The 12,133-nt window shown below is 40.8% G+C and overlaps 1 pseudogene; it reads right to left on the bottom strand.

Moving 5' to 3' along the window:
* Positions 1–708: 708 nt before the first annotated feature.
* The window catches only part of LOC102847827, a 197,924-nt pseudogene continuing 186,499 nt past the window's right edge, over positions 709–12,133 (bottom strand).

The following is a 12,133-nucleotide window of genomic DNA, read 5'->3' as shown; positions in this document are numbered from 1 at the left end:
ACAGTTTTATAGTAAGAATCCAATTTTACACAATAACTCGCTGTTGCATATCTGCCCGAAGCTACAGATCATGAAGAACAAAGCAGCTGTAAAACAATGGTCTGACACGTAAAAATTTATACAAAGTGGAGGTTAAAGTTTACATACTTGAAAATCACATATACACCTAAATTACCATTGTCTGAATTATCCAAAGACAAATTGCACCATGACAGCTACAAAAGGCATTGAGTTTTGTTTTTGTTTGTATGGGGGGAGGAGGACTAAGAAAACGGGAAACAACAGATAAATTAATTGAAAACCAACTTGGAAAGGTCAATCGTAGACACGCCGATAAAAATGAAACCGGCTTTCATCTTTGAACCATAGGGATAAAAACAATCACTTTGCATTTGCGCATAAACGTTTCAAACAACTCCATGAACATCAAGCTTTTTCAGAACAAAATATTTTGCCACTGCTATTCACAGAACACTGCAGATGTTAAGTTTTCTTTTTTTTTTTACGGTGGTTCTAAAGAAATACATAGTTTTAAATACAATGGGATTTTTATCATTAAGGTGCCAGAATGGCTCTTTAATGAAAAACAAAACAAAACAAAAAACCCAACAAAACAAAACAAAAAAACAAAGATCTTCATTATTCTATGCAAAAGCTTTATTTTTAAAAGTTCAGTGATCTCATAAATAGAGACCCTCAGTGGGAGTTTTATGCATAAAACTCCTTAGTAGGTGCCTTCTGATAAGCAGCACTGGATGGTTTCCGCTCCCCGAGGTCGTAGCTCCCCTCATCCTTCTTCCTCATGCGATACACCAACAGCAGGATAAGGAAAATGGCAAAGAGAAAGCCAATCACTCCGCCGGCAATGACAGCTGAAAGAGACCAAAGAGAAGCCTTTCTTTTAGAAGGGATCCAAGAATTACAGAAATGGGCTTTGTCAAGCCCAATCTATTTATGCTTTTCTAAAAGGCTTAATTTGAAAACTCCCAAATTTAAAAAAAAAAAAAGATTCAATGAAGCAACCAGGTAATTATGCAAATCTGACATTCCTCCAGAAGGTACAATACTTTCTTTGATTGATGTTAATATCACCCAAAAGCCTCAATAAAGAAAAATCTGTCTGTGACCACAACGAATTCCATACTGTAAAATGCTTTCATCTTTTTCAGTACTCACATTTCATATTCTAATCTAACTGCTTACTAGTGAAAAACGCAGAAGGTGATTTAATGGACTTAAAATTTTAAAGCGTTCAGTATGGAAAAGCACGCAAAGTTACGTTCTTGTCTTGGATTTGGGACTGTCAAGATTTGAGTGCTCTGGTAGCCACCCAAGGCTTCTAGCCACTGGGAGCAACGCAGGACAGAAGAGACGGGAAAGGATGAGGAAATGGGATGTGCGGGTAACTGTCTCCATGAACAACCCCCTCCACTGCAATGACACGGAAAGAACTGGGTGGTACCGTGTTCCCCTTATTTAATAGTCTGACTAGAGATTCCGTAGAAGAATCCTGTGCAGGGGAAACATGGAGGAACAGAATTTAAAATGAAAGAACCCAGATTTTATGAAGCTACTGAAACTCGGAAGAACCCCAGAAACCTAAAATTATCCCTTGCAGCCTCTTCTTAAAACTAAATATAGTTTAGCATAACTAGTAAAGAATGTCTACCTTGATCATTAAGCAGTGTGAAAAAACTAGTGGGATCAAACTGACAATAGACACCGAAATGGCTAGAAAGGAACTCGGCAGTGAGTTTAAGTTAAGGGAGGAAGAACTGTTAGGAAAAAGAGGGTTAGCGTATGGCACGTAACTATTATCCTGGTCTATGTTCTACTGGACATCACTTCAACAACAACAAACGAATTTAATCATAAGAACATCACAAAGGAAGCGGGGAAAGAAAAGTGCTTTAAAAATATTATACATCTTCCCCCTTAATTCCTAATGTTAGTACTTTAACCACATAAGTTACAATTAGAAGACGGTCTATGTGTAACCACGAGTATGATGATTGTGTGTAAACTGTGCCCTCCCTTCCTCTTTCTATCCCCAAAAGATCTCCTCCTCTCAAGTCTACTCTGAAAGCTGGGATGGTTGTGAGAGAGAAAAAAAAATCTTAAATACATACACCAGCCCACACCCCTATACCTCCCAGCCCAGCGGTCCTGGAACAATTAAGGTTTTAGTGTACCTCTTCTAGACTGTCCCTAACCCTGTACTTCTAAGAAGTAGGCCCAGAAGTTTAGTAGAAGTGAAAGTTTGGCAGGAAGTAAAGGCAATGATTGCCTGACTTTTTTATCCCTCACTCTGGAAAGAGAATGGCCCTCATGGCTGTTGTCAATAGGAAAGGAACATTCAGCCAGCTACACCTACACCGCCCTCAGAGTTGACATGACTCAGAGGTCCAGTTAGGGACCACCTCCCCCTCCACTATTCAACACACCTGCCAGGACTTCTTTTCGTTTGAACAGATTGTCTGAGTGCTTCTCCGTGTATACATTTGTATCCTCTTCAGCTGGGTCCACTTTCCTTTCTGAGTCAGACATGCGAACTTTTTCCTTATCGATTTCTTCAGGTGACTGTATGGAAAATAGAAAAAGATTGTATACATTTAAAAAAAGTGTTTTGGGAAGGAGGAATAATATTATATATAATGATGTCCCTCTTCTTCCAACACTGAATTTCAGGAGTAAGCGGATTCATTACCTTGGGTGATATTTACGCCAGTGATAGATTCCCATGATGGATTCATTGTTTTGTGTAATACTCAAAAGATGCACATGCAAGATTTTTATAAATGCATAGTAATCCCAATGGTAAGGTGAGGCTGTTCAATGTGACACTTCATAAGAGTAAGTCTCTGAGAAAGTATCAGTAAGTCTCTGAGTTTGAGGTGCACACAGTAAGGCACTCAACTACTAGCTGGAAGGTTATAGGTTCAAACCAACCCAGTGGCCCCTCAAGATAAGCATGGTGATCCTGCTTCTGAAAGGTCACAGCCTTGAATACAACATGGCACAGCCTACACGAACTACGGCTTCCACTAGCTTGAGACCAGAAGGACTAGATGCTGGCCAGCTATCACCACTAACTGCTCTGACAGGGATCAAACAGATCCTGTGGAGGGGGAGAAAAATGCAGAAAAGTATTTAAAACAATAAAAAAGAGGAGACTTACTACTTTGTTAAGAGACTGGCAGAACCCCTAAGACTATATATAAAGCCCTGTTGTTACAATCCATCCAGTACAATCCATAGCGTCCTATGAACAGCCAACCTGAATCCTGCCTTATCCTGTGCCATTGTCATCATCTCTGAAACACTCACGCCCACTGCTGAAGTCACTGTGACAATCAACTCATTGAGGGTCTTCCTCTACTTTGCTGACCCCGCATTTTTCCAAGCATGTGTCCCTCTCCAATGAATAGCCTTGCCTAGCTACATGTCCAAAGTATGAAAGATGACACTTCGCCATCTTTGTCTCCCGGGAACACTCTGGCTGCACCCTCTAAATACGTTTTAAGGACATTTAAACACAAACTCTTTGAAACAGAAATGACGCCCAAAGCACTGCCTTTTAGCAAAACAACAGCCAGGCCTATAAAGGGAACAGTAAAACCCAGGAAGAACATGCTCCCTAGAAAAATCAACTACATGAGACCTAAAGGGTAGCATATGCCCAAAAACCAAGTTCAAAAGGTAGGAAGGATCAGGAAAGATGTGCAAATGGGAATAGAGAATTCAGAGAAGAAACTGGATGAATGCTATTACACTCAGGGAATCACAACTAATATCAGGAAACAAAATGTGCGTAAGTTGTTGAGCAGGTAATGAACTTGCTCAACCACTTTTCACACAAGTCACAAAAAAATGTTGGGTTTAAAAAAAAAAAATAAAGCAAGTAAGCGAGACGAAACAAACAAAATTCCCTATGGAACAATTCTACTCTAAAATATGGGGTCATCTAAGTGGCTGACAATTCTGTTAGTTGATAGCAACTAACAACAATTTCTGACTTAAGGCTCCCATCTCCCTCTGACTCTTCCATCCAGTAGCTTCTTCAATTCTCCATCTCCCTGCTACATGGTGTGGCACAAATGCCAGCTTCTTTTCAGGTCTTCTCTCCAGGGTATTCCCTACACCTGACAACGATGACTTCACTCTTGCTCTGTGGAGAGTACTCCTCACTCAGGTTACTTGGTCATTTTTGTCTACTTATTCTTACACCTTCAAAGAGCCATGGACAGGATTTAGGGGCTTGAGTTCTGCAACCAATCCTGTGGGACCCTCCTGACAAGCTACATTGTGTTTCCAGATCTCAATAGCCAATCAAGAGCTCTTAAAGGTTCTTGGGCATTCTACAGTTCTGAAGTATAAATCAACAGTAATAACTCTCACAGCCTCATTTTCAGTGCGTGTCACCATGACTTATCCAGTGGCTTGTTACAGACATTAACTCTGCCTGCAACACTTACAACTCTGTATGTCAAATACACACACATACACACACAAATCTTATTTCTCCACTTTTCTATTTCCTTTAATGGTGCCATGATTCTTTCCCAGTTTCTTTCAAATTAAGTTCTTCTGTGGATTTTCATTTCCACAGCCTTTTTAAGTTTTTCTCAAAATCTGCCCAAATTCCTGCAAAATCCTCCAAATTGCATGCGTAGGAGGGCTTCCAGTCTCCCCTCAACCCAGTTGTTCGTCCTGTTTTAGTTAGGTGCCATGAGTCAGTGAGACTCCTAACTCTCTGAACAAGACATCTGAACCTTGCCCTATCCTGTGCGATCCTTACAATCTCTGCCACGGTCCAGGCCATTGCTGTAGTCACTATGTCAATCCATCCCATTGAGGAGTTCCCTTTCTTTCACTGTCCCTACCTTTCTCAGCACGCTGTCTTTTAGGACTGTCCCATCCTGACAACATACACCAAGTGTGTGAGATGCAGCTTCAACAACCTTGCCTCAATTGAGCACTCTGGTTGCAGGCCATGTAAGACAGATTATTTCTTGTTGTTATTCTTTTGGCAGTCCATGGGTATGTAATCCCCCTCACCAACACTGTACTTTAAAGAAATCACTTCTTTTTTCTTCCTTATTCATTGTCCAACTTTCAGATGCATAGTAAAGCAATGGTAAATACTATTGCTACTGCTTGTACCACAAGTTCTTAGATGCCAGTAAAAAATTCTCCTAGGTCATGTTTACACTGCCTCTTATCTAAGATGACTCTTAATATCTGCATCTGGGTTCACACAATTCTTCTAACCTCAAGGCAAACAGTTCAGTTCTTGTCCATTTATCTTCAAACCCTCTTTGATTATATAGACTTCTCCAAAATTCCAGAACACTTTTCACAACTACCACACCAACACAAACACCATCCACTGCTTTTTTAACAGCACTGAAGTTAGGGCATCCTGGGGCAAATGACACAAAGATGCAGCTACGGTTTTCAAGTAGAATCTCAATCACCTGGAGAGCTGAAATAAATCAATCAATACGGGCTTTACCACTAGAGAATGAATACATTAATAAATAGGAGTCCTACTCCTTGAGAATCTGTTCAATTTCTCTGGAGTGTGAATTTCATATTGATTATTGTTGTCCACACTGTGTTGCCCTGACAACAACAACAACAACAAAAGGCTGTGTGTCTCCAGTGTTTTGAATCCATCAGGGCTCTGAGGGAGAAAGATAGGCAAGCTCATCTTAAGACTTTTAAAGCTTTAAAGACTCACTAGAGAGTGACTAAGAGTTGGAACTGACTCAATGACAGTAGTCTGAGACAATTCAGTGGTTTGAAAACCACTGAAAAAGAGAAGTTCAGTTCAAATGTATTGCGTTTCCTCTAAGAGTGGCCAACACGCTGGAGGAAAAACACTGTCAACTCCACTGGGCTCTGAAGACTGCAAACAACAATGCTATTAAACTCTATAGCCCTCCTTAAGAACATGTAATCATCTCCACTAGGACTCTATAAAACCTATCATGTCATGTTGTTGTTGACTGCCGTCAATCAACACGTCGAGCACGACTCCTAGCAACCCTAGGAACAAAAGGCCTGAAGCATTTCTGTAACTATCATCATTTATCAATGTTCATGGAGTTTCCAGAGGCATGTTGTTTAGGAAGTGGATCATGTCATAGGCCCAATTAAATGACTGATTATTTCTTGAAGGCTAGGGTTTATTCAAAACAGCATTCTATTAATTAAATTTAGAGTGCTAAAGAATTTAGGAAGAAAAACTGTCACCTGCATAGGCTGCCTTAAAGGACTTCTCATTTCTAGGAAGGACTACAAGCTACAGCGGGTAGATCTGAACTTGAGGTTAAGTCAATCTCCGCCTCAACAAAACAGATCACTACGCTGCCACTGAAGAATATATATACAATAAAGTGTGCTAAAGAATGTTATTTTCTTTCCCCCTGCCTCAAAAATCCCTGTATTGTCTTAATCTTCAAGTAGGCATGATTTACAAAAAGCAGAGGACCGAAAAGAAATGATCTTGTGCAATAATGTAGGTAACTTACTGTTCTTTACAGTAACATGATAGAAAATATGGAAGTTCTAACTAGGGTTTCATGTACTAAACTGAAGCACAAGAGAGAAACTCACTGGCAGAATTTTGTCCAAGCATTCCTCGCTCTTTCACTACCTGGTATCCAGGCAGATGAAAGAATTATTCTGGTTCTTATTTAGGACATTCTTCACCATTTACTAGCACTTCTAATCTGTGCTACTAAGAGGCCTGGAAAATGCATGGCCAGGGAGTCAGAGCCAACTCATGGCTGGCCCTCCAGTGGTTTTTCAGAAGCTGTAAAATGGCATGGGAGGGGACTACTGCTCTTTCAAGAAGTTAGCGAATTTGAACCACCTGCCTTTGGGTTGGTAGTACAACTCCTCACCCACTAAGTCACCAGAGCTTCCTGGAAAGGAAAGCAGAAATTCTAAGAAGTTGACAGATTTGTGACTAACCCAAAACCACTGCCATGGAAACAATTCAGTCTCACAGTGGCCCTGGAGGACCAAGTAGAAATGTCCCATATGGATCCCAAGGCTGGAATCTTTCAGAAGTGAACTACCTCTTTTTTGTCCCGAGGAGCAATGGGTGAGCTCAAATCATCAACATTTAGTGGATAAATACTTTAACCACTGTGCCACCAGGACTTCTGTACAGTTGCGTCCAGAGAGAGGTTCATATGTTCTGGTGGGGAACAGGATGAGTGTAAACGGCTAATATGATGCTAGAGACCAACTATCTATCCACATCGTCTGTGTCCCGTATGATGGCAGATGACATGATTGCACAGCAGGTATGTGGAGTCCCTAAAATTATCTGAGAGAAAGCTTGATACTCTTCAGGTTCTGACTCAACAAGCAGGAGGAGCTCGACAGTTTAAAAAAAAAAAAAGAAAATCACTGTCCGGTAACCAATCGGAACACGGAACATCATCTTAACTCGTGTGTGTGTGTTGTGTGTGTGTGTGTGTCTGCGTGTGTGTCACGTGTCTATCAATATATGGGATCACGTGTAAATCAATATATGTGATCAATCAAAGTATGAGAAGATAACAGAATCATTAGAGGAAGTCATTTGAACACATGCACATGTGTTTGTTTGCAGGCAGTGGAAATGTGGTAGAATAAAAAAAAAACAAACCACAAAAACACTGTATTCTCTTTTTTCCCTTTTCAGTCACACACATTTACCATAAACTAAATAGAAGATGCACTCATGAAATATTATACAAAATGGGTGACCCTGAAGGACATTATGCTGAGTGAAATTATCTTAGTCACAAAGGACAAATATTGCATAGGGCCACTGTTGTAAAACAGGACTGACATTGGGGTTGAGGGAAGACAGAGAAGGAGGGAAGGAATGATGTATACAGCACTGAAACAGATGAGGGAGAGAACTGTTTAAAATGGATATATGATTAGGTATTATGGTCATGACACGAGTCCAGAATGAAGGCTGCATAGCTGAATGGACTTTGGGGGAGGGATTGCATAACAATGAAAGAGTTTTTCTTTTACTTTTCAAGAAGAAGAGTGAATTGGGGGCAGGAGTGGGCAGGGAGAAAAGTGCAACAATGAATGACTAAAAAACACTAAGTCTCTGTAAACTTTCATTAAAATTAATAAAAGAAAAAGATGGGCAATCTCCTCCCACATAATTTACTGCCTCTGAAAATCTGCAGGAGAGTCAGCTATGAGTTGGTTCTGACTTGACAGCAAACAACAGTAACAACAACATGGCACAGATTAGGGCAAAGTTTAGATCTGGCGTTCACAGGGTCGCCAATGAGTCATTGCTGACTTGATGGCACTTAACAACAAGACGTGGTGGTGTCGTCTGTACAGGTTTGCCCTGCTAACCCAAAGGCAGCATTTCTCTGGAGATGCGAATCCACCAACAGCTCCTTGCATGAAAGATGGAAAATCTCTTCTTGTGTGATTTACAGCCTTGGAAACCTGCTGGAGGGTCAGCTCTGAGTTGGAACCAGCTCGGCAACAATGAGTTGGAGAGACAGACTATCTTCAAGACTGAAGTTAGGGCCACTGTTGAGACTTAGCAAAAGCAGAATGAAAAATGCAATTGCTGCTATGTATGGACGACCAAGAGAGTCACAGTCAGTGCCTATGACAGAGTCAGACACTTAACAGCACTTAATCTCTCATTAATACATGCTCCTCTGCCAAATATCTATCTTCTTCATCTTGATCTGATTTGATTACTTCCTTGAACACAATTTTTAAAAAACCCAACAAAAATAAAAAAACCAAACCAAAACAAAAAACACCAAACAAACAAAAAACCCAACACCCCTTAAATCAATTTCCAAATCACTCTTTTCAACAGACCAAAGCTCTCATGTCAAATAAGGTTCTGCTTAGGACACAGTTCTTTACCATTAAAGACAAAACTTAACCAATAGAGTTTCTTGTCTCAAGCTAGAAAGCCCTCATGGTTGCTGATATCAAGAGCCTCAGCCATGACAGTCACAGAATATGTAGTAAAAGCCAAATCTATCTCGCTAAAGCCACACTGGATTACTGCCACACAGGCCCTGAGGTGCCCTACAATCCACCATAAATCATATCTGTGATTTTTCATTTCTTCCTTCCTCCCTTCATTTATTCGACTGACACATGTCTAGTGTAGCCACCATGTGTGGAATGAGCACAAGCTCTATGTGTCTATCTCAGTCCCTGTGGAGGTTCTCCCTTTCCTCCTACCACCTAGCTTGTTGTTATGTGTCACTGAGTCACCTGCAACTCATAGTGACCCTATGTAGAATAGCTCAGAACCCCATCCTATCCTAAGCCTGTCTCCCTGACTCCAACACACCTACCCCAATTACCCCCGTTACTCTATCAATCTATCTCATCCAGGGTCTTCCTCTCCTGTGCTGTCCCTCCACCCTTCCGTGCATGACGTCCTTCTCCAAGGATTGGCCCCTTCTGGCCATGTGCCCAAAGTATGTGAGGCAGAGCTTCAAATTCCTAGCCTCCAAGGAGAAACTTGGTTTCACCGTCTCCAAGACAGACTTACTTGTTTTCTTGGCAGTCCACGGTATGCTCAAGACTCTTGTCCAGCACCACAGTTCAAAGGCATCAATTCTTCTATCATCCTTAGTCATGTCTAGCTCTCTGATGTATAGCAAGTAACTGCAAAGACCATGGTCTGGATCAGGCATACCGTACTCCCTAGACTGACACATCACTGCTTTTCAGTACTCTGGAGAGGTCCTTGACAGCAGATTTTCCCAATGCAATCCATTTTTTAATTTCCTGACTACTGGTGCCTAGAGTGTTGACTGTGAAGCCAAGCAAGCTGTAACTGTTAACAACCTCAGTCTCTTCGCCATCTAACATGGTGATGCCAATTGGCCCAGTGGTGAGAATCTTTTCTTGACGTTGGGCATCAATCCCTATTGAAGGCTGCAGTCCTTGACCTTCCACAGCAAGCCCTTCAGGTCCTCCTCAGTTTCAGCAAACAAGGTTGTGTCATTTGCATGATGTAGGTTGTTGATAACTCTTCCTCCAATTCTGAACGCACATTCCTGCTCAGAGATCCCAGCATCCTGAATAGTTTGTTCTGCATATAGATTGAAAAGGTGTGGAGACAGGACCTATCCCTGACACACTCCTTTCATGATCTGATTTCCTTTCCTGATTTTTTTATCTGTTTTTTTAAGTCTCTGAAATTAACTGGCCCGTCTTAGCACCCCAGACTGGAGAAAGTTGCTTCTTCTAAATCTGTAGAAATCCATGTCCCGTCTTGGTTACGTCCAACAGGGAAGACTTACCAACAGGAAGAACAACAAAGGTCTCATGATCGAGACAGAAAATTAGGGACAGGAAGCCCTAAGTGCTCCTTTCTGCAGTGATGCATCCTCCTCCGCAGAAGACCTGTCCCTACACTCAAGACAGGACTGTCAACAGCCTTGCTGCTGCTGTTGCAGAAACTTAGCAGTATTTAACAGATCGGGTGAGCTCCCAGAAAGGGCACTTATATTCCCAAGTTTTCATAGGCTGTTGCTATCACTGAACCATCTACAAAGTCTATCACTGCAAAGTCGATGATCTACAAGGTCTACCACACACGTGAGATGGTTTGCTCCACCAAATTCAAGTGAGGCTTACACTAGATCTCAAGTATTATGTGACATGCTCTCACATTTAATCTTCTTAATGCCTATTAAATGAACAGATATAGAGAAGCTGAGAAATCTGATTAGCGTCAATTTGAAACTTAGGTTTTCACTTGGATATGCATTTTTTAACTTAAACAACTTACCTATTAGGAGAAAGGGTGCTCTGGTTGCCAAGTGAGTAGCAGCACTGCTAATGCAAAGGTAGCTGGTTCAAATCCACCAAGCTTCTCATTGGGAGAAAAAGTCTCAATTTCCTGCCCTGTTATTTACAGCCCCAGGGGCAGCTATGAGTCAGTTCTGACTTAATGACAATGAATCAGATTATTTTTTTTTTTAATTAGTGAAAGGTCAGTAAATTATAATACCATGCCAACAAACCTCAACTCATAGCTCCATTTTTCATTAGCTGGTAGTTTTGCTTTATTCTAAGGTCAAAGACATCTTTTCTAGTAAGTCAGCTTTCAAAAAATGAATACGTAAGAGATGCACTTAATTCCCAACCCAAGGGGGAAAAAAATTCATTGTTGTTGATTCAATTCCAACTCATACTGATCCTGGGGTACAGAATTAACCCCCCAATAGCATTTCCAAGGCTATAATCTTTACAGAAGCAGCCAGCCATAACGTTCTCTTGCAGAGCAGCTGGGGGGGTAGGGTGGGATTTGAACTGCTGATTGCTTGGCTAGGAGATGAGCACTTTAACTATAGTACGACCAGGACCCCTAGACATCTTTATCATTGAACGAGTTCAACGTTTACCTATTTCTGGTAGACACGAGGAGATTCTAAGAAATGACTTTGACTAGGTCCACTTTAAGACAAAACTTGAAATTTCCTTATTCAATAAGCTGCAGAGTATGTAATGGTCACAACAGCTTTAACTTAACACCTGCTTTAAGAACTAAGACCAATCTTGGCTTAAGTGAAATAAATGGAAAGGTTTGATTTCCCAATCTCTCTGGTTATGAGTTGCTTCAGAAAGACTACCGTGTGAAAACTAACTGTACATCAGACAGAGCTGTTGTAGTAAAAGTAATAAATGGATACATGAGTCAAATGATTAGAAAGAGTAAGAAAGTGGATTTATAATAAGGTAATGAAAAGACCTTTTGTACTTCCGTGTTTTAAGAGAGAACCTCTTAAAAGCACTGTTTAGTACAACATAGCCTGAAAAGCATTTGCAACAACTTGATAATGGAACATAAAACAAAACATACCTTTGTCTGAGCAGGTATCTTGTTCTGACTTTTCAATGTTGTGGTTTCTACTTTTGGTGCAACACTAGTGAACTGTATCTTTGGAAGCGTTCGAGACGTCGTCATCTCCGGGCTCTCTACATCCTCATCAGCTCCTAGAAAAAAGCAGCAAAAGTGAACGGAGAACAAGACACACTGTGAAGACGTCTACTTATCATAAAATAATGTCTAATGTACTATTACATTATTATTATTATCTATATTATT

The sequence above is a fragment of the Elephantulus edwardii genome, unplaced genomic scaffold (genome assembly GCF_000299155.1).
Source record: "Elephantulus edwardii isolate Elephantulus edwardi_28Jun2011 unplaced genomic scaffold, EleEdw1.0 scaffold00282, whole genome shotgun sequence".
Lineage (NCBI taxonomy): Eukaryota > Metazoa > Chordata > Mammalia > Macroscelidea > Macroscelididae > Elephantulus > Elephantulus edwardii.
The sequence above is the reverse complement of the archived record's forward strand: the minus strand, read 5'-3'. Positions and strand labels throughout refer to the sequence as shown.